At 41.6% G+C, this 24,994-nt stretch overlaps 2 long non-coding RNA genes across 4 annotated transcripts; both read left to right on the plus strand.

The window, feature by feature from the left end:
- The first annotated feature begins 1,663 nt into the window (after nt 1-1,663).
- On the plus strand, nt 1,664-5,342 carry LOC119535174. The gene is made up of 3 exons (XR_005217183.1): nt 1,664-1,790; nt 2,015-2,082; nt 5,307-5,342. It is a non-coding gene; the product is annotated as an uncharacterized LOC119535174 (long non-coding RNA).
- Nucleotides 5,343-8,919: 3,577 nt separating this feature from the next.
- Nucleotides 8,920-14,451, plus strand: LOC119534979. Of its 3 annotated transcripts, none has more exons than XR_005217145.1 (5): nt 8,920-9,167; nt 9,278-9,358; nt 12,703-12,759; nt 13,118-13,355; nt 13,495-14,451. It is a non-coding gene; the product is annotated as an uncharacterized LOC119534979 (long non-coding RNA). The 3 variants fall into 3 exon arrangements; XR_005217144.1 differs by having other exon boundaries at nt 13,118-13,213; XR_005217143.1 differs by lacking the exon at nt 13,495-14,451 and having other exon boundaries at nt 13,118-13,488.
- The last annotated feature ends 10,543 nt before the right edge of the window (nt 14,452-24,994 follow it).

A 24,994-nucleotide genomic window follows, 5' to 3' on the forward strand; every position in this document is an offset into this window, starting at 1 on the left:
AAGAGAGTTCAGATGCTTAGAGAGAAAATGCCCAGAGACATGTTGGAGACGTGTGTCCTTGCTTGTTTCTCCCAGGGCATTTCTCTCTCAGCATCTGGGGGCCCTCTCTTAGCTTCTCCGGGTGAACTCTGGATTCCATCTCGTAGCTTCTTTCCTGGTTCTGATTTCAAAATGGACTTGGCTTAGGCATTGTTTTTTGTTCTCCACACCTTGCAAAGCCATGAATGCCAAAGTCTGAAATTTCCAAGTTTGGAAATTGCCTTCCTTCGAGGAAAAATCCATCTTAAGTGTTCTGCTTACCTTGCAGGATTCCTGATCCCACTTAATTTTTGGCATCTGAATATTCCTTATTTGCTTGATAGAGACATTTGAAAAGATTTATAAATATATTTTATTTTGCATTTTGATTTGTTGATAGTGGAAGGATAAGTTATGAAATCTAGCCTGCTGTCTTGTCAGAAATGGGAACTGCATGGTACTGATGACTTCATCTAAAAATTGCATTATGATGTACACAACGGTATATAAACTCTTCCTTTCAGCAGTGATTCCTTACCGCATGGTTCAGGGTCGAAAGCTGCATGTACAAGCTGAAAAAGACTCTATAAATACCAAGCACACTGGAGGATCGCAGAGCTGTGGTTGTGTCGCTGAACGATGGTCTGAGGCCCACTTGCAGGCGATTCTCATGACACCAGGGACGTTTAAAATGAACAGGCGAGTGCATTGTGAGACCGTGCTGTATTTCAACGTGAATTCAAAATTACGGGAAGCAGAATGTGGTAGCTGTGAAGAAAATCTTTTGAGACAGTAGCAATGTTAGAATAAAAAAGAAAAATTTGTTTCTTTTCTCTAGGCTGGTAGAATAATCTTTCAAAAATGACAAATCTGTCAGATAGAAAGTTTTAACTTTATTATTCAACTCATTCCAATTTTTATGCCTATACTCAATAGACTAGTAATTCTCAATATTCTCAAATTTGATACCAGAATCATACCACTTTATTTTATAACATCTCTGAATTTCAGATATTGTGAAGGTGCTAATCCAGTTTGAGTACTATTTTCCTAATGTGCCCTGACCAGCATCCTATTTTCTGCTTATATATGCTAGTTTTAACTATTTCTCAAATCTCTAAGGTAAATAACCATAACTTCTGACTTACAAGTGATTACAAAAATTACATGCATCAATGAAATAAATATGCATTACTTATTTTTATTCCATCAAGATTTATATCACCATGTATAAGGAACTAATTTATATGGCTGTTTTATTTCTAAGTTATCAATGACCTACATGTATTTGTTGTTCAGTATTTGCTAATATGAGGGAGATTCTGAATTTGTATTTCATTATGTAAGGGAAGGGATTCATACTCTTTTTAATAAAATATCCTAAGCAGTCACATCTTGAGCAGGCTTGCAGTGAACTTTAATGTTTGTTCGTCCTGCATTCATATTTTGGAAGCATGGTAGTTTTATATCAGTCTATTTCTGAAAGAGGTATTGTCTTAATAAGCTCTTCTTCCAATTTCTGAACAGAAAATAAATTGGAACATTGAGCACAATACTGGATTGTGCAAGAAGCATACACTCATATCAGGCCCTAGTTTTGAAAATATATATTGTTTTAATAAGCAATTCTTTAAATTACAGAACAGAAAATACTCCGGGAGACTGAAAGCACTTCTGGATCATGTGGACACCAGCTCAGATTTGTTCAGTTTGTGGGGCGAGCACTGAAGGAGTTTGCTACGTACACTTACCCTGTGAAAACGATGCCCTGGGTGAGCCCTCCGTGCAGTTTGCTGCGGGTCCACCAGGGGGAGTGCGCACTCCAGGCTCCCGCTCTCCCGGCCATTGGCTCCCATTGGTGCGATTCTGCAAGAGCGGGGAGAGGCCCGGCCGCCGCGAGCCACGAGGTGCAGCGCCCCCTGGTGGAGAGGAGGATGCGCTGTCACGCTCCTCAGTAACATTTTAGGTGAATGCTGCTTGTTTTTGTCTTTTGCAGACCTCTGTCTCTGCAACCTGCCACGCGAGGCACTTGCATAATTAAATGGCTGAGTTCCCATCTCCAAGGTATTTCCGACCATAAGAGCACAGTTAGGACAGATGTTAAACTATCAGTGGCACCCAAATGAATTCTCAAGGATTTAGTATTTTTAGTATTTTTTCTAAGCTCCATTGAGACAAATGGTTTCTAGGGAGGTTGGTTTGAAGCAGCTGGTTTCTTTCTGTTAACTAAGTCTCAAAGAGCTATGCAAGGGTCCAGACTGATTTTGCTTGCTCACAAAATTCCTTTAGCATTTCTTTGGTATATGTCCTCCAATTAATTATGTGATAGAGTGCATAAATTTTTGCATGAAACCCACTCTTGATTTATTGTAGGGAAGCAGTTGAGATGTCATCATTGGTGTCCCTGTAGAAAGTCCCAGAGCACACGGGGAATTTTACAGATTTAAACATTATTCCTTCAGAGGAATCGTTGACCATCAGGAGCTCTGAGCCAAACTTGTGCTCCAATTTTTATAACTTTAGTGTCTGTAGCATGCATAACTCTATACAAATGCTTGGTCTTATAGCTCAGGTATATCCATAATTTTTCTAACCTTGTTTGATTTTTGTTTATTTTTACTTTATTGAATCAAATAAATTTTGTCAGTTTGTCAGTTACTCATATCCTGTGTGTCTTGGTGTATATGTAAATAGGTAATTCCGCTAAATACAGTTTCTTTTTGTGTCACCATTCTGCCAATTCTAGTTCATTGCTTTGTATTAATTCCATAGGAATTTTTCAGTTTAAAATTCAGACTGATATATTCAACATATTATAGATAATTAAGGAGAATAGGAAATTGGAAGTATGTAGAGATTGGAAAGCTTAATAGTTGTCATAGTCAGAGATGACAGGGATATGAATTAAATAATTACCCTATAATGACATATACTTCAAATTTTACTATAATTTCTAGTTCTTTTGTCAAAATAGCCAGTCTTTTAAGAGATAGCCATATATATTTTTCAAAACAAAAGTACTATACATTACAAAAAAGAAAATTTCTGTGGTTATAAACCACAATGCTTAAAATTGAGTACTTTTTGAATCCCCAAACTTTCTTCCCCACAAATAAGGAATCATTTGCACCATTTACAACTCCAGAGCACCTGCTGCTACAGATTGATGGAAATTCCATTTAGTTAAAGAATGGTGTTTAAATGAATTCCATTTGATCACTTCCATATAGTTCGTGACTATTGTCCCACATGACATGCTTTCAGCCATTCCACTGCCTGAAGCAAATTTATAGCTATTGCTTAAGTCAGCCACATTTCATTAATATTTATTAGCTTTTATTGTGAAACGGGTCCTATGGCAGAGAGTAAAGGATCATAAAAGTGTTCTTCTGTGATCTGTCATCGGCACTTGGTGCCATTGACTGCTCTGTCGACTTTGAAGCATTTTCTTCATTTGGCTCCTCCTGCCTCAGTCGCCTTCCTGTCCACTTACCTTTCTGCTGACCTCTTATCTCCCAAACCTTTGAAAATTGGGATGCCCCAGGGATCAGTCCTTGGCCCTTTCCTCCACCAGCTTCCTTGGAAATCCCATGCTACCTTGTGATTTAAATAGCACATCAACGACAATATCATGTGTAACCGTGGCCCAGCCCTCTCCTCAAACTAACTGCTACGTGCCATTTGCATGTGGATCCCCAACAGGCATTGCAAACTCTATATTAATTACTTTCTTAATTTTTCATGTTAGATCTTTGAATGTGCAAATTCTTTTCTTTTTCTTTTCATTAGAAAAGTTGTAGGTTAGCAGAAAAATCATGCATAAAATACAGAACTCCCATATCCCCCCTATTATTAACACCTTGCATTAGTGTGGTACATTTGTTACTATTCAAGAAAGAATATTTTTATAATTGTACTATTAACTGTGGTCCATCATTTACAATAGGGTTCATTGTACTGTGCAGTCCTATTTTGATTTTTTAAAAAATTATTGTAGTAACATACATACAATCAAAAATTTCCCCTTTTAGACATATCCGCATACATAACCCATTCACAGTGTGTGCTGTTATCACCAACACTCATTACCAAACCCTTACGATCAACCCAAATAGAAACTGTCTACAATTTAAGCATTGATTCCTCATCCCCTACCCCTACCCAATCCCCTGGTAGCCTAAATTCTAGATTCTGACTCTGAGTTTGCTTATTCTAGTTATTTCATATAAGCGAGGTCATACTAAATTTGTCCTTTTGTGTCTGGGTTATTTCATTGAACGTGATGTCTTCAAGGTTCATCCATGTTGTCACATATATCAGATCTTCCTTCCTTTTTATGGCTGAATAATATTCCATTGTTTGTATATACCACATTTTGTTTAACCATTCATCAGTTGATGGACGCTTAGGTTGGTTCCATCTTTTGGCAATTATGAAAAATGCTGCTATGAACATTGGTGTGCAAATATCTGTTTGAGTCCCTGCTTTCATTTTTTTGGGTTCTATAACTAGAAGCAGGATTGCCAGGTCATGTGGTAATTCTATACTTAACTGTCTTCCCCAGCAGCTGCACCATTTTCCATTCCCAGCAGCAATGATTGAGTGTTCCTATTTCTCCACATCCTCTCCAATACTTGGAATTTTGTTTTTTTTTTTAATTAGCAGCAAGTCTGGTGGGTGTGAAATGGTATCTCACTGTCTTTTTGATTTGCATTTTCCTAATAGCTGGTGATGTTGAACATCTTTTCAAGTGCTTTTTGGCCATTGGAATATCTTTTTGGAGAAATGTCTGTTCAAGTCTTTTGCCCATTTTTAAATTAAGTTTAAGGATTTCTTTATACATTATGGATATTAAACCCTTATTGGATGCTTTATTCCCCAATTTTTCCTCCCATTGAGTAGGCTGTCTTTTTACTTTCATGATAAAGTCTTTTGATGCGCAAAAGATTTTAATTTTGATGAGGTCTTATTTATCTATTTTTTTCTTTTGTTTTATTTATCTACTTTTTTCTTTTGTTGCTTGTGCTTTGGGTGTAAAGTCAAAGAAGCCACTGCCTACCACGAGGTCCTGAAGATGCTTCCCTGTGTTTTCTTCTAGGAGTTTATGGTTCTGTTTCTTATATTTAGGTCTTTGATCCACTTTAAGCTGATTTTTGTATATGACGGGAGGTGGGGTCCCCCTTCTTTCTTTTGCACATGAACATCCAGGCAAACTGAACATTTCCAACATCTGAGCTCCTGGATTTCCAAATCCTGCTCCTCTCGGTGTCTTCCTCATCTCATTTCAGTGCAGCTCCATCTCTGGCCAAAACAGTGAAGTCACCTTAATGACTCTTAATCTCCCCAAATCCCATGGACAATCTATAAACAAATTTTACTGGTTCAATTTCAAGCCATTTCCAGATTCTGACTGCTTCTGCCACCACCCCCTGGGCTAAAGCCCTCATGAAGCCATCATACGGTCATGCCTGGGCTCTGGTGGCCACCTCTGGGTTGGCGGACGCTACAGCTACAACCAACGACTCCCATCGTCAGTGGCTTTGCTCACCTCACAGGCCAGTGTTAGTGGTGCCAGGGCTGTGCCCAGGTGACCACTCAGGGACCAGGACTCCTCCAGCTCCTGGGTCCCCCTTCTCTATGGCCCAGCGAGCCCCATGGAGCCCGCTGCATCTGGAAGCGAGTGTGGAGACGCTGCAGGGATTTTCCACTGACCAGGGCCAACGCCGTGTACATCACCTCTGCTCCATCACTGCGCCGCCTAACAGGAAACAGAGAAGCTGGGAAAGAGGCCGGCTGCCATCTCAGAGGAAAATAAAATTGTTTGAGGAACACATGGCAACCACAGGGATCCTGTTGAAAGCTAAGCATCAAATTGCTTTGCTGCTCAAAAAGTTCCAACGGCTTCCCTTTTAACTCAGGAAAATGGGAAAAATCCACACAATGGCCTGTGCCAGCTGCACCCACAGGTGCCCTCACCCCGGCTGTGCTGCCTGCTCCTCCCGCGCCCCCTCCTCGCCACCCCTCGGCTGCTCCTCGACCGGGCAGCAGCTCCCGCCCTGGCCTTTGCACCTGCTGTTTCTTCTTCTGCCTGCAGCACGTGCTCCCCAGATGTCTGTGTGGTCGGACCCTCACCTTCTTCATACCTTGGCTCAGATGTCGCTTTCCTGGTCAGACGAAGCAAAAGGGCAAGCGTCCACCCCAGTCCCCGTGCCCAGCTTCTCTGCTTAAATTTTTCCCATCACCCTCATCACCTTCTGTCCTACTATTTGTTTTGTTTGCCGCCCCATCCCCCAAGACTGCAGTGTAGGCTCCAAAAGGGCAGGGATTTTGTTTATGGGCGCACAGCTGTGTCCTCGGCACCAGAAATAGTGTCTGGAGCTCAGTAGGTGCTGAGTAAGTGTTTGTTGAATGAGTGAGTGACAATGTTCTCTATCTCTAAGGATTAAAAATAAAGCTAGGAAGACAGACAGACAACTATAATACCTCACTGTGAGGGAGACAGTGCTGAGGGTTATGGAAACAAAGAAAAGAGTGAGCGGTGCTGCCTGGTGAACTCAGGTGCTGAGGCTCCACCGTGGCAATGTTGAGCCTGGGCGTTGAGGAATGAGTAGGAGTTTTCCAGGTCCTTCAGGAAAGGCATTTGGCACAAGTAAAGACCTGGAAGCATGAGTATCCATGACATTTGTGAACAAGTAAGGAATTTGGGGGTCTAGAGAAGGGAATGTGTGTATCTAGGTAAGAATGGGTTGATTAAGCTAAAAAATTAGGTTACCAATGGTGTCCAGCATTTTAAGAAATTTGGACTTAGTGCTGTTGGCAGTGGAGAAATTTTGGAGCCCTTCAGCAGGGGTAGGATGCGTCCAGGTGTATACAGAGAAAAGTAAACGTGTGACGTGTGTAGGACAACAAAGCAGGGAGCAGGGAGCTCAGGCAGGAGGCGATTCTAGTTCTGGACAGGGAGGATGGAAACTGAGCTGGGACATTCAACAAGGCTGAGAGCAAGCCTGCCTGCCACAAAGCTGGGAGGGCACTCTCCCCTAATGTGGACAAGGCTTTAGACCAGAGATGGTTAGGGTCACTGGCTTTGACTTAGGTGAGACACCATCATCTCTGTCCTCGTGAAAATTCCGACACTTTTCATGCCCCTTGTATTAGTTAGGGTTCTCTAGGGAAACAGAATCAATGAGAGGTATCTATGACTATTAAATTTGTAAAAGTGACTCACGCAGCTGTGGGTATGCACAAGTCCAAATTCTGTAGGGCAGTCAGCAAACTGTCAACTCCAAGGAAGATGTCCCATGAACTCCTCAGGAAACAAACCGGCAACTTCGACGAACTCCTCAGGAAATGCTTCGCTGGTCAGCCGAAGAAGAAGTGAAGGTCCTCTATCTGTCTTGCTTATAAGTCTTCAACTGATTAATTGGATTAAATCCAGCCAATTGCATTCTCTCACTGTGGAAGACACGCCCTTCAATGAGTCATCAGTCACAGCTGCAGTCAATTGACTGACGATTTAATAAACCAGCCTGTTGGTTTATTAACCAGCCACAAACATCCTTGCAGCAATTGTTAGGCCAGTGCTTGCTTGACCAGACAGCTGGGTACTATCACCTGGCCAAGTTGACACAGGAACCTGACCATCACACCCCTTGAAGAAAAGTCCTCAGGCTTTGAGTCTCACGCATCTGCTGATGAAGGCATCATCTTGTGAGCAAGAGTACACGAGCATTTATGTAAGTAATTGTTGAACAGTTGTTTGGTTTTGGATTTGATCCTTGGTTGACCAGGCCCGTGTGACCTTTCTCAAATGAATGGTGTGACTGGTAAATGATTTAAGACATTGTTGACTTTTTTCCACACAATTTAGAAAGTGTCTGTTGTTTTGCTGCCATATTCACTCTGAAAGGCACTACGAGGCAGCTAACACAGAGAGAGCATTGAGTCGTGGTGTCCATCCATCACCGTCCGGGTCATTGCAAATATCCTATGATCAAGCAATGATGAAAAACTTGCAGCCTTGCAAACACTGCCTGTGACAGGATGGCTACCCTGGCAGTAAACCATCCATGCTCCTGTTATTAACTTCCTAGATTGGAATGGAATCATTTTCCAATGATGATCTTGTTTTTGTTGTCCCCAAATGCTCTGCATTTTTCAGTTGGGCAATTCTATGATGTTGGCCATGCCAAGTCAGGTGTGCATATCTGTGCATATGTGTGAGTGTTCATGTGCGTGCACATGCATGTGACTGTGTATTGCATGCCTATGAATGTGTATGTGTGTGCACATGCATGTGTGTATACTCATGTCAGTGTGTGCACACGTGAATGTTTGTATATGTGTGTGCGCACGCATTTGCATTTGCATGTGAATATGCATGTGTGCACGTGAATGTGTGTGCATGTGTGCATTCATGTGTGCACATGCATGTGCGTATACTCCTGTCAGTGTGCACACATGTGAATGTATATGTGTGCACATGTTTGCATTTGCATGTGAATATGCACATGTGTGCACGTGAATGTGAGTGTGTGCATATGTGCATTCACATGTGCACATGCATGTGTGTATACTCCTGTCAGTGTGTGCACACATTTTCATTTGCGTGTGAATATGCACGTGTGTACATGCGTGTGAGTGTGTGCATGTATGTGTGAGTGTGCACGCACATGAACGTGTATGTGCACGTGTGAGCGTGTGCCTATGTCCTGGCTAAGGTACAGGGTTGACGAGCAACATGGCTGAAACCAAGTGCACACTAAAGAACCCAAAGTATCTACCATCTTCTCACTGACAAAATATGTTTCTCCTTACAGACAGCACCAATTGTTTAATGATAGAAGCTGTTTCTTACTAATACTTCTCTCTATTCGACATATGTATACATGAATTGTGGAGAGGCGTAAGTGCTTGAGCTTACCAGGAAACTGCACATTTGGAAGGTCCCCTAATTTACAACATGAGGTGTAATGTGTCCTTTTCTAGCTGGGAGGAGGCTGCTCTAAGGCCGTGGCCTGGGCTGCCACCTCCCCCCGGGACTCCAGCTGAGGTGAAGCAGAGGAACTCGAGACAATGCACCTGACTAAACGCTGGGCCTCCGTGGTGCTTCCCTGTGGTGTTCTTGGCTTCACTGGACTTGTTCTAGGAGAGTAAGTGAAGGTTTCTGGCATCCTTCTCCCCCTTTACTTCAGGGCAGATCCTTTCTCACCGCAGCAGAGGCTTTTGGCTGGGTGGTCACTTTCTTTCCTTCTCTCACCAGCAAGCACGAGCTGGTTCTCCGAAGTGAGGAGCGTCTTTGAGAATCCCGACTGTAGCTGTCTGTCCCTCTCACGGTGCACAGGTACAGCTGCCTTTCTGTGGATTCATTTCTATATAATCAAAGTGAAAAAGCTTTGCACCCTCTGGCTTCATCACAGGAGAATGGAATGAGTATATTCTATCATTCCATTTGGAGAAAATGACACAATGTTAACGAGTGAAGCGGGGCATCTTCCCTGTTGTCACATACCCTGGAAGAGGCAGCTGTGGTGAGCCCTCGTGCTGGTTTGGATCTGTTCTGTACCCCAGTAAAGGCTGTGTTCTTTTAATCCAACCTTGTGGGTGCAGACCTACTGTGGGTGGGAACTTTTGGTTAGGTTGTTTCCATGGAGATGTGACCCCGCCCGTTCAAGGTGGGTCTTAATCCCCTTGCTGGAGTCCTCTATGTGAGGATAAAAGGCAGAGACATTTTGGAGAGAGCTTAGAGAAGCTAAGACAGAAGCCCAGAGACATTCTGGAGAAAGCCACAGAAACCAGAAACTAAACCTGGGAGAGGCCCAGCAGACTCCAGCCATGTGCCTTCCCATGTGACAGAGGAGCCCCAGATGCCATCAGCCTTTCTTCAGAGAAGGTATCGTCCTATTGATGCCTTAATTGGGACATTTTCATGGCCTTAGCACTGTAAATTGTAAGTTAATAAACCTCCATTGTAAAAGCCTATCCATTTCTGGTATATTGCATTCTGGAAGCTTTAGCAAACCAGAACAGTCATACTCACACCGTGTTGTGGGAGACTCTTAACAATGGAAAACACTCTCCATAAGATGATGAAATTGTTAGTTAGTTGAGCATTTAAGAGAAAATGCTATTGTTTTACATTTTGTTTTCTAAGGACTTTTTTTTTTGTTTTTAGAACAGTTTCATGTTAACAGAAAAATTGCACAGAAAGTACAGAGAGTCCCCATACCCCTACAGTTTCCCTGTTATTAACATCCTGGGTCAATGTAGGACATTTGTTACAAGTGATGAACCAGTGTTGATCCATTATTAGTAACTGAAGTCCAAAGTTTACACTAGAGGTCACTCCTTGGTTGTAGAGTTCTGTGGGCTTTGACAAGATTTGTTGAGCCTCAGCCGTTTGTGTGGAAGGGTGGGTGGAGAGGAACAGCTTCTGGGGAGCTGTCTGCTATTGCACAGTGCATAAATCCCAATGGGCCTGAGTTCAAGTTCGGGATGTTGGTGCTGAATTACAGAGGTTTGAAACAAAGAAACCCAAAAGAACTTTTTTAAAAAAGCAAGTGATATTAGAGACAAAGTGTCCTCAGGCAGTACTTAAATATTCAACTATAGAAAACTTTTTTTTGATAGAAACCCATCAGTGTTCAGATTATCATAGGACCTCCCACGTTCCAGCTGTTCTGTCCTTGAACTGCTGTGTTCCCAAAGCTCAGCAGTGTCTGGTCTGTGGATGTGCTCAACAAAACAATCACTGAATGATGATTTCAGGTATATTTTGGAGGTGATTTTTGTTGAGCACTTAGATGAGCTGGACTCTGACCACTGGACATATGGAAGTATGGTGGACGTCAGTACCCATGAATAGGACAGCTGGAGTGTAAGAGGGAATCTTGTACTCATCCTCATTGCAATTTGTAAGCCACAAAGCCACAGGCACCCTCAAAGGTGGGTGAATCAGGATCTGATTCTCCCCAACATGAGATACTTGAGGGTACCTGTTCCAGTTTGCTAATGCTGCCATTACGCAAAATACCAGAAACAGATTGCCTTTTATAGAAGGTTCTTTCTTAGGTTACAAAGTTACAGTCTGATGGCCATGCAAATGTCCAAACAAAGGCATCAACAGTAGGGTATCTTCACTGAAGAACACCGATGGTGTCTGGAAAACCTCTGTTAGCTGGGAAGGCATGTGGCTGGTGTCTTCTGCTTGCTCCTAGGTTATGTTTCAAAATGACCTCCAAAATGTCTCTAAGCTGCAGCTGCTCTGATGTCCTTCTCTCCGAGCTTTTATAGGACTCCTGTAAACTAATCAAGACCCACGCTGAATGGGTGGGGCCACACCTCCATGGAAATAATCTAATCAAAGTTATTACCCACAGTTGGGTTGATCACATCTCCATGGAAACAGCCTAATCCAAAGGTTCCAACCTAATCAACACAAATACCTCTGCCCCCACAAGATTGCATTAAAGAACAAGTCATTTTGGGGGACATCATATTTCCAAACCAGCATAGTACCCAAACTGAGATTCTTTGACAGCCAAGGTGGTAGACTGCTAACACTAGTTTCCAGACATTTCCAGGCCAGAGGGGTTGCAGACTACTGCTAGGCCGTCCTCTCTGAACGTTTTGATCGCATACCATGCCATGGAATTTTTTGAGCCCCTCCTTTATAATATACATAGTTATTTATTTATAAATTATATAAACACATAATTCTACTAAATATCATGATTATAAAACATAAAAAAACAAAACTTTTGAAACAATGAAATAACAATATAGGTGAATGCAGGTTTCAGTATAGTTTCCTGTGGCATCCCCCGAGCCCTCCATCTCAGCAGGTCGGTCAGTCCTAAGGAGCCTCGTGAGGACAAGTTTGCCGTGGCAACAGGTGCTCCTGGGGCTAACCTTCCTTCTAAGAAAGGATTTCAGGTGGGCTCCTGCAGTTTGGGGTGTGCCTGCTTTGCCCCGTGTGTATCAGGTATGTGAAGCCTCTGGGATTCTACCTTAGGGACTTGTCAGGGAGTTCAGTCTGGATTTTGCTGCTCTTTTCTGTCAGAAGGCTGATTAAAACAATTTACACTTGAGAGCCATAGTCTAAGGCCGAGCTGCCCAGCTGGTGCCCACAGTCAGGCTTCAGGTACGTACAGCTGCCCCATCCTTGGGCAGTGGCCTCCAGAGTCAACTCACTTGTTCTAGGCCCTTGGCGGGACTGAGCAGTAAGGGACCAGGTCTGGAAGGTTCTAGAGCATTGGTCCAGGAGACAAGTCTATCACTTCTCTCCTGGATTTTCTAAGAGGTGAACCACATCAGATCACCAGAAAGTTAGACTGATGCTCTAGATGATGTCAATGTTCTGTAGAAATTCAAGGAATTACGATGTGTCCTAAGCTTTTTATTTTCAGAAGATTGCTATATAAATAGCCAAACAGAATGAAATTGTTATTGATGATGCATTGTTTATTATGTTGTTAAATATTCTCTCTACAAATATTTAATGAAGTTATGGCCAGGAAACCTTTTCACCACTGTATAGTTTCAGCTTTGGTCTTTGTTGCATGAAGTTCAGAGGGGTAAATTTAATTCTCAAGGGGTACAAAAACAGATTAGGTTTCTCATATAATTATCTCCACTTGGCCTTTGATTTCTTCCTCTTAACTTTTTACTTTTTTTAATCTATTTTAGATGCTATTTCACTTGTGTCTTTTGCTGTAGGGGATGGCGAATCCATTTCAGAAGTAGGTGGGTATAAAAAATAGTCTTCATGTTTAATTTTGTTACCACTGAGAACAAATCCTTTCCCTTCCTGTTAAATTCATGGAGTGTCATAAACTGAGGATCGATTCCCTCTTAATCCTTTGAAGAACTAGGCAATCTAACGGAGTGTGGCATAAAACCTCTTCTGAGTTGCCTATTTTACTTCTGACAATTTTTCTCTGATGTTTTATATATATACACACATACCCCGTCAGCTCTGACCTTTGAACTCTGCCCTTGTCCCCTGTTTCTTGGTCAACTCCTGTACTAGATGCCCTTGGCTGCCATAATAAAGTGTAACAAACTGGATGACGTAAAACAATAGAGATCTATTGTCTCGCAGTTCTGGAGTCCAGACGTCTGAAGTCAAGGAGTTGGCAGGGCCGGGCTGCATCGAATGTCCACGGGGGAGAAAACCTCCCTGTCTCTTCCAGCCTCGGTGGGTGAGCAGCCCTCAGCAGCCCCTGGCCAGTGATGCATCTCTCCCTCCTGTGCCTTGTTACATGGTCCTCTCCTTCTCGTGTCTAATCCAGCATAACCTCATCTTAACTACATCTGAGAAGATCCTATTTCCAAACCAGGTGATGTTCACAGGCACTGATCCCTAGGACTGACTTAAGCATATCTTTTGGGGGGCACAATCCCTGTAACAACCCCTCAGCTCCACGCCTATTTCTGGTTGCAAATTTGCCCCAGCTGTGCCTTCTTTTTCATCTCCAGGTGTTTTCCTGGCTGTCCTGGGCCAGTTACCTTCCTCCCTCCAGCATCTCGGGGGTCCAGCTTTTCAGTGTTTTAGTTTGATGGGCTCCTGAAAGCAGGTAAAACCATGAAATGGGGTGGCTTTTAACCATGGGAATCTATCCACTTACAGTTAGAGTCTGGGAAAGTGTCAAATCGAGGCATCCTCAAGGTGACGCCTTCCTCCTGCAGACCTGCTGCCGGCAACCCTGGGCTCCTCTCCACACGGCCGGGCTCAGGGCGGCGTCTGCCAGTCTCCCCCTGCTCTTCTGGGTTTCGTTGCCTCCAGCTTCTTGCTTCCATGGCTTTCTCTCTGTTTGTCTGGATTTCATTCTCCTATAAAGGACTCCAGTAAGAGGATTAAGACCCATCCTGGGCCACACCTTTACTGAGGTAGCCTCATGAAAAGGTCCTATTACAACAGGTTTACACCTCCAGGAGGGGATTAGCTTTAAGAACATGATTTCCTGGGGCACATACAGTTCCAAACCACCACAGACTCCTTCCGTGGTCCCATCATGACATGGCTTCTCATTTGGGGTTGACACAGCACGCTCAAGGCAGGGAGTAGCCAGAGAGTGGGGTGTGTCTGGTGTGTTTGGAGACCAGTGTGGGGTCGGGCGTGGTGAGAGCTGTGTGTGTGCAAATCGAGGGTCAAAGCCCTCCAAAGGGTTTGACTTCATCCTGCAGGTGATGGGAAATCACTGAAAGTTTCCGGCAGGATTCTGTTTGTCTTTTAGATGACTTGCTTGTAGGAATGGATCAGAAAGAATAAGACTAAAGGCAGGGAGATCAACTAGGAGGCTGGTTAAAAATCCAGGAGGAAGAGAATGATGACAACGATGAGAGAGAAGGCTTTCTGGATCCTATTAGTAATTCAAGTTTTTATCTAAAAAGTTCAAAGCAATGGTGTCCCAAAGCTCAAAAGCATGCAAAATTGGTTACCTAGGCCTATTAACTTCATTAAATTATTAATTTTATAATTTGTGCTTTAATTTGTGTCTTTAATATCCCTTATGTGGGAGAGAGCACAACTTGTACTCTTAGGAAAAAAATACATTAAAAGCATAGAAATGGCAACCATTTTCTTTTTTTACTTCCCATTTCATGAATACTTTTATTATTTTTGAGGAAAGCCAAATGTTGAATTTTATGTTTAGCTGGTCTTATGTCAAGTACTTATTAAAATATTTTCTTCAAAAGACTGGCATTTTAATAAAGGAAACAGACCTTAAAGATCCCTTTAAAAATGTGCCTGAATGATTGCCATAGAATTTCATTGACTGACAAAATCATATTTGGCTATTTCCTTTGAAAGAAAATTGACTTTATAATGAAGCCACATGACCCAACTATTTGCCAAGGGAGAGTACAGGGCTGCATTGTTTTAAATCTCCAAATATACAGAAGCTCTTGAATCATGTCCTGTCTCCAAAACTTGACCCTTTCTCTCCCGGCAGCTCTTTCTAATTTCTGTCTTACCAGCTAACTTCTTTGACCTACTTGTCGATATCCTTTGGTGCCACGTTCTGTCTTCTCGGTGCCACAGACCCTGCTCCCTCGGGCCTGCTTTCCCATCGCACCTTGGTGGCCCTTCCCCACCCCTGTCCCCTGTGTCGTCCATCCGGCGGTGGGGTCTTGGGCCTCAGCTGACTGTCGCCGGCCACCCCTTCCTCTCGGGCTCGGGAACGCAGGCGGCCTTGGCTTCCCTTTGTGCCCTGGACCGGCCTCGCTGGACGGCTGCCTCCGGCTTTCCTGCCAGGACTTCTCGGCCTTCTGGCCTCCGAGACGGGCTTCTCCCAGGACCTGGTTTTCTGTCTGCACACACTCCCTGGCCGTCTCATGGGAACTCCAGGTTTCGCTCTCAGACGTTGTCTTCCTGTCTCTCCAACCCCATCCTTGAAGCGTCAGCCAATCCCGTGCACTCTGCCTCCAGCGTGCATCCTGGCTTTGAACTATGGATTGAAGGTCCCTTTTAGTCTGAGCCACTGTCATCTCTCACGTGGTCCACCGTGAAAGCGTCCCCTCCCATCCTCCTCTACCCCCTGCAGCAAAGGCCCACAACACCACTCAGAATGGACCCCCATGAGCTTTCCATGGAAAATCAAGGCCCCCGTGATCTGCCCCCTCCCCATCTCTCCCATCTCGCCTCGTTCCCTCTGCCCCACACACCGGCCTCCTTGTGGCATCTTCGGTCTGCAAAGTCCAGCCCTGGACACCTGGCCTCTCCGGCTGGAGCTCATGCCCCAGATGGCCCCGTGGCCGCTGTCTCCCAGGCTGCTGGGATGTCACTGCCTCAGAGCCCGTCTCCCACTCCATCACCACCGGGGCCTGGCTACCTGTGAGCCACTCCGTGCTCTCGGCCACCTTCACCTCACTGTAGAACTTATCAGTGTTGAACATCTGTGGGTTCAGCCACCGGATGCCTGCTTTTCTCCGGTGCACGTGGTCCCGACAGCAGGGCTTTGCCTTCGTGTTCGTGGCTGCATCCTCAGCTTTGGGAGAGAGCCGGCCTGTAGAGGTGCTCAGTAAATAATATTTTCAGTGAATGAATGGAAGAAGTGTGGCTGGTTTCAGTGTGTTCGGATGGAAGCATTTGGTTTTCTTACTGGGTGACGAGAGGGTCCTGGCCCTGAGGGATCAGCTCTGGGGCTCGGCTCCAGGCAGGGCAATGGACAGGCCATTTTACATGCTCTGGGCTGGGAAAGGCTCTTTCTGCTTGGAGTTCCAGAAAACTGACCCAGAATCGCAGCTGCTGCAAGCACTGTGAAGACTTCTCCTCCAACGACACGGATCTGGGATCACATAGGAGCGGTCCTCCTTGGCCACTTCATCACAACAGCAGAATTTACTCTCAGCTCCGTCTAATTTTTATTTGGAATCTGGTTTTGTAGAATATTGTTATTTTTATGATATTTGTAAAATATTTTCCAATATTTGTAATTACAATATTACAACTCCATCGAATTTTTATCTGGAATCTTGTTTTGTAGAATCTTGTTATTTTTACAATCTTTAGAAAATATTTTACAATATTTGTATAGGAGCATACTGGGGGATGGTATTTTAAACTGCTCTAAAACTAGGATATATTGTAAGTGTTTCCTCTATGGGGAAATTGTCCAGAATTGACTTTGGGAGTCAATAGCTTTATTGGATTTTAGTGTTTATCAAAATTGCTTACAGCCAAAATAAAATGTCAACCAGAGACATATATTCTAGTGCTAGAAATTCAAGATTTCATAGGATTTTGTGATGAATATCTCTTAAGGGTACAGTTTGACAGAAATTAAATTAAATCTGCCATTTCAAATGAAACTTGAGGATGGAGAAATTACTGATAATTCTTAATATTTGATAAAGATATGTCCTTCTGTAGCAGTCAATATCAAAAGTAAATATCAAATAATTTGTGGGATTTATTTGAGATAAAGAGTTGCTTTCAGTAATGCAATGAGAATAAAGTCATAGTGGAATAAATATTACAACAGTAATATGATTAAATCGCCCAAATGAGCCTCATAAATTATGAAATAATGTAAAAATTACTGTTATTTGCTATTTTATTCATTAAAAACATTTAAAAAATTATCAACACATTACATTTTCAGTAGGCAAGGTATCTATTAGACTTCTAGAGGTATAACATAAAATATTAAGAATATATTAGGTTAGAGTAGACAAATGTCATCAAATGAAACTTTTAATTTTGAAGAACATTAAGAATAGTCACCAGGGAAACCCAGAAGAAGACAGAGCATATTACAATAATGCTCGTATATGTACCACAATATTACACTATTTTTAACTTAAAATAATTATGAAATTAATAAAAAATTAAAAGACAGAAATCTGAACATTCTGACTCATCAGTTGTGTTTATATTCATGCTTTTTTCCCAGTCCTTATCTAATTCCATACATATTTTAAAACATACATGACAATTAGGTAGATACAGTTTTGTGTTGATTATTTTTCCTTAAATCAAAAATATTTTCATATCTTGTTGCATAATCGTTATGTCAATTTTTTATTGAGGTTGAAATCAACATAATGTTAGAACTAACCATTTTAAAATGAGCAATTCAGTGGCATTTAGTACATTCACAACCTTCACCTCAACCTAGTTCCAAAACATGGTCTTTACCCCAGATGGAAACTCCAAGCCCTTTAAGCAGATACTGCCCATTACACCCGATTCCACCCCCAGCCCCTGGCAGCCACCAATCTGTCTTCTGTCTCCAGGATCTAAGATCTACCTATTTACCTCCAAAATCTAAGGATTTACCTATTCTGTATATTTCTCATAAATGAGTAAGAGACCTTTTGTGCCTGGCTTACTTCACTCAACATGATTGTCTTCACGGTTCATCCATGACGTCACAGGTATCAGGACTCCATTTCTTCTCACGGCTGAATAATATTCCATTGTGTGTATATGCTGCACTCTGTTTATCCATTCATTAGTTGAGGGACATTTGGGTTGTTTCCATCTTTTGGAAATTGTGAATAGTATGACTGAATATCAGTGTACAAATATCTGTTTGAGCACCTGCTTTCAATACTTCTGGGTATATACATAGAAGTGAGATTACTGAGACATATGATCCTTCTATACTTAATTTTCTGAGGAACTGCCAAGCTGTCTTCCATAGCAATTCACCATTTTACATTGTCACCAGCTATGAGTGTTGCTATTTCTCCACATTCTCTCCAATGCTTGTAAGTTATATTTTTCAATAGCAGCCATTCTTTTGTTGCTTGTGCTTTGGGTGTAAAGCCTAAGAAACCATTATCTAACACAAGATCCTGAAGACACTCCCCTATGTTTTCTTCTAGAATTTTTATAACTCTGGTTCTTATATTTAGGTCTTTGATCCATTTTGAGTTAATTTTAGGATATGATGTTATGTAGGGGCTCACCTTCATTCTTTTGCATATGGATATCCAATTTTCCAAGCACCATTTGTTGAAGTGGGTGTTCTTTCTCCATGGAGTTGACCACAGAGGTGAGGGTTTATTTATGAGCTCTCGATTGTCTATATGTCTGTCCTTGTGCCAGTACCATGCTGTACTGATTACTGTGGATTTGTACGTTTTAAAATAAGGAAGTGTGAGCCCTACAACTACATTCTTCTTTTTCAAGATGGTTTTTGGTTCTTCAGGGACACTTCCTCTTTCATATAAATTTGATGATTGGCTTTTCCATTTCTAGAAAGAAAGCAGTTGGAATTTTAATTGGGATTTCACTGAATTTCCCACTTACTGATTTCTAGCTTCATTCTATTATGGTCAGAGAAGATACATTGTATGATGTAAATATTTTTAAATACATTGAGACTCATTTTGTGGTCTAACGTATGGTCTAGCCTGGCGAATGGTCCAGGTGCACCAGAGGAGCAGGTGAACTGGGCTGCTGTTGGGCGAAGTGTAGGTATGTCCGTTAGGTCTAGTTGGTTTTGAGCTTCGTTCAAGTCGTCTATTTCCTTATTGTTCTTCTGTCTGATATTCCATATATTATTGAAAGTGAGATATTAAATTCATACTCCTGGTATGAATGTAGAACTATCTCTCCTTTCAAATCTGTCAATATTTGCTTCATGTATTTTGGGTCTCTGCCATTAGGTGTATATATATTTATAATTGTTATGTGTTTTTCTTGAATTGACCCCTTTATCAGTATATAGTGATCCTCTTTGTCTCTTTGCCTCTTTAAGTTTTTGACTTAATTTCTACTTTATCTGATATTAGTACAGCTGCTTCAGCTTTTTTTTGTTTGTTACTTGCATGATTTTCTTTTCTAGCCTTTGACTTTCAACCTACTTATGTCTTTGAATTTAAGATGAGTCTCTTGTAAGCAGCATATAGTTAGAGCATGCTTTTTTTTATAGGGAGTACATTTATTTTAGGTCTTTTAAAAAATTGTAAACTTTTATTTCACATAGCAAAAATTAAATCACATAAAGAAGCACATTTGAATTTAGTGAATATAAGTTTTGTTCCTTGCAAGTATTTAAATCAAAAGTGCAATAGTAAATGAATGATTTTAATATTATATTGGGGAAAATGCTTTCATACTTACTCTTATGTTTCTTGATCTTATCTAGAGCTAAATGAAATTTCTAAAATATGTGCAATACCCTCATCATTCTTAAAGTCTATTACTAAATAACGTTGGTGTTATAAAAAATTATTCTTCAAAGACTCCACTTTTTTATGTGTACCAGTGTCTGAGAAAATAATATTAGCTATGAATAAACAACAATTATCTAAAGAATGACCACATTTTTAACCTCTCTTTTTTAGCACCTAATTATTCAGCAAGTCCTCAAGACCTCTTCAAATTTAGATCACCTATTATTGATTACAGCAAACCAATGTAAATGCAAATATAATTCTATAAAGGTATTCTTAGGAATATAACTTATTATAGGTTTAGGTACAGTATTTTAGAACCCAAACTCCAAACTTAACCTCAAATTTACCTCATGAGCTCTTTAAAGTCCACAATACTGTGGCTTATAGATAACTGTAATCACCATTTTCAGGTTTTTAATTGTTTGAAACCTAGAAGCTAAAGGTAGCCACATAATTCTTAAGTTTTAAAAATTAGTACAGGGGAGAACCTAAGATGGTGGCTAGGTGAGACAGGGCAAAAAACACCTCCGTGAAAAATACTAGATAAAAACCAGAAAGTGACCCAGAACACCAGTTCCAGCGATGCACCAGCTGGACAAGGTCTGCTAAAACCACAGGGACTGTGCATTTGGTGAAACCGGGAGTCTGCATTCTGAAAAGAGTGAGTGAGCCGGCTGAAAGTCTGGTGGCCATGCTGCGGTGTGGGGAAACTGTGAGTTGGTGTTTGGAGGTGCACTAATTCTTTTTTTAAAAAAAACCCGGAGCAGCTGCGGATACGATGGGGAGAACCTTGCAGTGAAGCACAGCAGGAGTAGGCTGTACCAACACCTCAGTGTTTGGCATGGAGGATAGCCCTTCCCATACCTGCTGCTGATTGTCTCGGGGCCAGGGGGGCAGAGGGAAACCAAAAGGAGAAAGAACCATGCTGCTTGCAGCCGGTCTCCCCGGCGGGCTGGAGACACTCCTGCCCGGGGCTGGACCCACAGCCCAGAGCCGCGCCAGGAAACCCAGCGTGACGGGGAGTGTATCCCACGGCACCGCGCACATGCTACAGTGTCAGCTGTGGACAGTGGCCTTGGGTGCACACACAGCTAGTTGTCCTGGAGCTGGGAAGGCAGAGCTGTGTGAAAAGCAGGGGGGTTGAGACGCCCCATTCACCCATCTTTGCATCAGACTGGGAGCGCCCCCGCATGGCCTGGTGGCCCAGGGCTTCCTTTGAGGGACGGCGCGCACTTGTGACATAGCACAGCCTTCCCTCAGCAGAGGTCCTGGAAGATCACAGCTGAGAAGGGGGGCCTGCTCAGAAATCCCAGGGACCCTACGTCAATACTGGGGACTTGTGGGTCAGCGGCAGAGAAAATCTGTGATGAGACTGAAATGAAGGCTTAGCCTCTTGGAACAGCCTTGAATCTCCAGGAACACCTGAAAGGTTTGATTATTAAAGCTGCCCTGCCTCCCGAACCACCGAGACCATGCCCCACATTCAGGGTGGACAGCACCAACAACACACCCAAACTGAGTGCACCAACTGAACCCCACAAGAATTATTTCCCCACACACCACAAAGACAATGTTGAGGAGAACTGACTTGAGGGGAATAGGTGACTTGCGGATGCCATCTGCTGGTTAGTTAGAGAAAGTGTACGCCACCAAGTTGTAGATGTGAAAAATTAGATTGGTATTTTTTATAACTTGAAAGAACCCTATCAAGCAAAGCAAATGCCAAGAGGCCAAAAACAACAGAGAATCTTAAAGCATATGATAAAACCAGATGATATGGAGAACCCAAACCCAAACACCCAAATCAGTATATCAGAAGAGACACAGTACTTGGCGCAATTAATCAAAGGACTACAATCAAAGAATGAGAGCATGGCACAGGATATAAAGGACATAAAGAAGACCCTAGAAGAGCATAAAGAAGAAATTGCAAGAGTAAATAAAAAAATAGAAGATCTTATGGAAATAAAAGAAACTGTTGGCCAAATTAAAAAGACTCTGGATACTCATAATACAAGATTAGAGGAAGTTGAACAATGACTCAGTCTACTAGAGGACCATAGAACAGAAAATCAAAGAACAAAAGAAAGAATGGCAAAAAAAATTGAAAAAATCGAAATGGATCTCAGGGATATGATAGATAAAATAAAACGTCCAAATTTAAGACTCATTGGAGAAGGGTAAAGGTCTAGAAAGAGTATTCAAAGAAATTGTTGGGGAAAACTTCCCAAACCTTCTACACAATATAAAGACACAAAGCATAAATGCCCAGCGAACTCCAAATAGAATAAATCCAAATAAACCCACTCCGAGACATATTCTGATCAGACTGTCAAATACTGAACAGAAGGAGCAAGTTCTGAAAACAGCAAGAGAAAAGCAATTCACCACATACAAAGGAAACAACATAAGGCTAAGTAATGACTACTCAGTGGCCACCATGGAGGTGAGAAGGCAGTGGCATGACATATTTAAAATTCTGAGAGAGAAAAACTTCCAGCCAATAATACTTTATCCAGCAAAACTCTCCTTCAAATTTGAGGGAGAGCTTAAATTTTTCACAGATGAGCAAATGCTGAGAGAGTTTGCCAATAAAAGACCTTCCCTACTTCAGATACTAAAGGGAGCCCTACCAACAGAGAAACAAAGAAAGGAGAGAGAGCTATAGAGAATTTTAACAGACATATATAGAACCTTACGTCCAAAATCACCAGGACACATATTTTTCTCTAGTGATCATGGATCTTTCTCCAGAATAGACCGTATGCTGGGACATAAAACAAACCTCAATAAATTAAAAAAAAAAACAATTGAATATATTCAAAGCACATTCTCTGACCACAATGGAATATAAATAGAAGTCAATAATTTTTGATTTGTAACTCCACTATTTACTTCCTACAGGATATAAAATACATAAACTCTAATGAAAAATCAGTGGTTTTGGACTCAGTGTAAAATATGTAATTTTTGACAAGAACTATATAAAGGTGGGGGAATGGAGGAGTATAGGAACATAGTTTATGTGTCCTATTGAAGTTAATTTGGTATCAAAGGAAAACAAGATTGTTATTGATTTAAGAGGTCAAATTTAAGCCCCACAGTGAACACAAAGAAATTATCAGAGAATATGACCATAGAGATGAAAAGTAGAGTATGGGTTATGAGAAGTGGGGGAAGGGGCAATGGGGAGTTAAGAAATGAGTGTAGGGTTGCTGTTTGAGGTGAAGGGAAATTTCTAGTAATGGATGGTGGGAAGGTGATGATAGCATTACAACATTCTAAATGTGATTAATCCTACTAATGGAATGCTAGGGAGGGGGTGGAATGGGAAGATTTAGGCTGTATATATGTTTCCACAGTTGAAAAAAAAAAAGACAGTCTAAATAGATGACAATTGAATGCCAAGGATGATCCTGAATGGAATCTGAGGATGGAGGACAGGAGGCTCAAAGGGACACATTTGGGCCATAAGAAAAAAAAAAAAGGAAATATAGAATGTAAGCTTTGTATCAATGTTGAGTTTCTTGAACTTCCTAGCTGTATTTAATGGGATTGCATAAAAGAATGTTCTTGTTCATGGGAAATGTATATGTTAATTATAGTGTTTGTTCAAGGATGTGTGCAGCTAGCTCTCATATGTTCAGAAGACAGAGCAATAGATGATGGATGATAGGGAGGAAGGGGGGGAGGGAAAGAGAAGTAGCTGTGTGGCAGCATGTTAAAGTTGGTGGATTGGGGTATCGGGGGAGGGGGAGGGGTATGCTGGAGTTCTGTGTATGGGGTTTGTATTGTTTTTGCAACTGTTCCTTTAATTTTGAATTTATTTCAAAATAAAATTAATAAAAAATTAGTATAACTAAACATATAGGTGACTATACAGAATAGGTGAAGGTTTTTAAAAAATCAGATTTGTTTAAGAAACACAGTTTTGCCATTGGTAGGATCAGATGGTCAGATAAGATAACTTGAAACATGGTGTGACACATAAAGTTGGTAAAATATTATGTTGGGTAACATAAAGCCCAGCATGAACACCTTATGCAAGATAAGAATGTTTCTTCAAATGCAGGTTTTTTTAAAAAATTAAATTCGGATATATTCACATACCATACAATCATCCATGGTTTACAATCCACTGTTCACAGCACCATCCTACAGTCATGCATTCATCACCTCAATCTATTTTTGAACATTTTCCTTACATCAGAAAGAATCAGAATCAACGTAAAAGATAAAAGTAAAAAAGAACACCCAAATCATCCCCCCTTTCCCACCCTATTTTTCATTTAGTTTTTGTCCCTGCTTTTCTACTTGTCCATCCACACACTAGATAAAGGGAGTGTGATCCACAAGGTTTTCACAATCACACTGTCACCCCTTGTAATCTACATTGTTATACAATCATCTTCAGGAGTCCAAACTACTGGGTTGGAGTTTGATAGTTTCAGGTATTTACTTCTAGCTATTCTAATACATTAAAACATAAAAAGTGTTATCTATATAGTGCATAAGAATGTCCACCAGAGTGACCTCTTGACTCCATTTGAAATCTCTCAGCCACTGAAACTTTATTTTGTTTCATTTTGCTTCCCCATTTGGTCAAGAATATGTTCTCAATCCCTCGATGCTGGGTCCAGATTCATCCCTGGGAGTCACATCCTGCATTGCCAGGGAGATTTACGCCCCTGGGAGTCAGGTCCCACATGGGGGAGGGCAGCAAGATCACCCAGTGAGGTGGCTTAGCTAGAGAGAGAGGGTCACATCTGAGCAAGAAAGAGGCACTCAGGGGAGACTCTTAGGCACAATCATAAGCAGGTTCAGCCTCTCCTTTGCAGTAACGAGCCTCATAAGGGCAAGTCCCATGATTGAGGGCTCGGCACATCAAACCGCCGGTCCTAATGTTTGTGACAACATCAGCACCAGTCCAGGTGAGGAAGTCCAACACTTTCACATTTTCCCCCAGCTCCTCAGGGGGGCCCCAAATGCAGGTTTTTAATGTAGGTGTAATGGTCCTCTGTATACAGAAAGTTGCATTTAGATACTTGTGCCTAAGAATGTTATTAAAAAAATGATAGCAATAGAAATGTTGAACAATAATTTAATTTGCAATTCTAAACACTTGGGTAAATGAACCATAAAATTTGGTTTAAAGTTTTATGTTCAATAGAAACCAAAATTTAAAAATTCACAGTAAAGGTTTCATCAGTCTTGGGTATTTTTGTGTTATTTTTATGAATGTTATTGGTTTTATTAACAAATACTACTTTCAGCTTACAGATGCAGATTATTTTCTAGTTATTACATAGTCCTTGGGGTGCTCATGGAAGTGCTAAATTATCAT

The sequence above is a fragment of the Choloepus didactylus genome, chromosome 5 (genome assembly GCF_015220235.1).
Source record: "Choloepus didactylus isolate mChoDid1 chromosome 5, mChoDid1.pri, whole genome shotgun sequence".
In the NCBI taxonomy this organism is placed as follows: domain Eukaryota; kingdom Metazoa; phylum Chordata; class Mammalia; order Pilosa; family Megalonychidae; genus Choloepus; species Choloepus didactylus.